Consider the following 2250-nt stretch of genomic DNA (forward strand, 5'->3'; position numbering starts at 1 on the left):
ATTTATGATATCTTCTCACTCTGCAGCAAAGTAAAGAGGGAGATGTGTCAAAAATAGGCCCTCTTATGGACCTCAAGTGTTCAGTATGGTGAATTTATGGTTACACATGTGTAGCTTTTAATAATATGGTACATGGGAGTTGTAGGTTTTTATTGTCATTTGAGGAAGCTAATAAAAGCAATGGGAAGGGGGAGTATAATCATCACTTCCATGTCCTTAATAGAATTATAACTATCAGAAGTAAATCCTAGAACATTTTGCGGTGTGCCCATCTGCTCTAAAGTACAAAGATCCCGATTTTAATAGTCCGCTATGATCTCTCTGAATAGGAAGACAACACTATTGGAAGGAAAAACTAAAAGTATCACCAATAATAATGTACCATCCCAAACCTTCGGAGAAAAAGAAACTTTGAACTGTAATGAGAGCACTTTGTGTGTTTAAATTAAAATGTGCACTAATATTAGCTGCTCTACACTGGAATGAAAAATGTCCTAACTATCTTAACTGAAATCAATTCTGTTAAAGAGTTGGAGGCGAGGATTAGGCTTCAACTTCTTCCCCTTTTATTAACCACCAGCAATTAAAAGTCTGTATTAACATGATGCTACATTTCCCTTAGGTCCTTGGGAAATAAAACAAAGTCAAACAGTTTATCCAATCAGAGCAGACCCTGTCCTCTCAAAATTACTCTGCGACGTTCTATCCTCCTTTCTCCCTGCCAGCCGATCACTTCCAGTATCACTCCTGTTTATTTGAATCAGTTCCTGAGAAACAAATGAATTATGTAAGAATGTAGATGATCTCATTATTTTATTTATTTATTATTATTTTTTTTTTGTAGTTCAGTTGAAAAGTTTATTTAGCACAACAAATAATCATTATGCTACCAGGGCTGAAGCCGTTGAAGATTCATACTTCCAGTTTGGTGGTAGCACTCTCCTAGTCTTGTAATAGCGGGCCAGCCTGTGAATTCTGCTTTCGATCAGAATGAGACGAAATTTAGCATCCTTGTCCTTACGGTTTCTCTCAAGATGTTTGCGCACTGCAACAGCCTTCTTGATCAAATGATACAGATCCTCAGGAAGGTCTAGGGCAAGTCCTTTGGACTTAAGTATTCTCAGGATTTTGTTGCCAGTAACAAAGCGAACCTGAGCAACACCATGTGAATCTCTCAGAATCACACCAATTTGGGAAGGAGTAAGACCCTTTTTTGCCAGCTTGAAAATCTGTTCCTTCACATCATCCGATGTGAGTTTCAACCAAGTTGGCACGCTTCGCCTGTACGGCAATGCAGATTGGGACAAGCCTTTTCCGGGAGCGTGCATGCGACCCATGATGGCGGCGGGAGGAAAAAAGGATGATCTCATTATTGCATACACTCGTATGTGTAAACATCTGAGAAAATATTCTGAAAGTACACCACAAACTAGATATCATATCAAAATCATCATCATGGCAACCATATATCATCATTAAGAACATATTTATCCTTCAATTGTAATTACTACCGGGTGGGAGAATCAAGTGTTCTAGAAATGGGTGGGCTAATCCCTGCCTCCAAGCCCTTAATAGAATTGAAACTTTCGGTTACGATAGCTAGGACATTTTTCAATCTATATCAGGACCGGAGGCAATGATTGGGCTAGTTTAAAGATTCTCCACCACCAGAGATGCCAGATTTGTAACTGGTTGAAGTATAACCTTTTGAAGGTAGAATAGGACCAGTCTGCAGCATTTTGGATGTCCTCTAAACGAGCTCCCAGTTTAAAAGCTTTGTAGTCCATGCCCCCCCCCCCTTACTGAGTGAGCCCCAAAATGGGAAACATCAATCCACACCTCTTGCATGCCCATCAGACCCACCTAGCAATGGTAGCAGAATAAACTGCTTTGTGGGGTTTCGTAAGAGCAATAAGTAATTGTTGCTTGCCCTTGAGAACGTTTATCATTGGTCATAGACTCATAAGCCCTCAATGTTCTAACACACAATTTTGGGACATCTAGGAAGGATAGGTATGGCACAGTTTCGAATTACATTTTATTCTTCTGGAAATATCAAAAGTCACCCCGTCTGGAGTGAATACTCTACCTGTCAGATCCAGGGCTCTCACATCTGATACTCTGCAACAGGAAATCAAGCATAGCAGAATGGCCAATTTTGCCGACCTATGTTTACTAGATAGATATTTATTGGATGGCCATGATTTAAATCTTATTCACATCCCACAGGGTAGAATATTGAGGTTTCGG

At 39.8% G+C, this 2250-nt stretch overlaps 1 pseudogene; it reads right to left on the reverse strand.

Moving 5' to 3' along the window:
* Positions 1 to 822: 822 nt before the first annotated feature.
* LOC146858441 (small ribosomal subunit protein uS15 pseudogene) lies at positions 823 to 1353 on the reverse strand (annotated as a pseudogene).
* Positions 1354 to 2250: the final 897 nt, after the last annotated feature.

Source organism: Triturus cristatus, chromosome 3_2 (assembly GCF_964204655.1).
Source record: "Triturus cristatus chromosome 3_2, aTriCri1.1, whole genome shotgun sequence".
In the NCBI taxonomy this organism is placed as follows: Eukaryota; Metazoa; Chordata; class Amphibia; order Caudata; family Salamandridae; genus Triturus; species Triturus cristatus.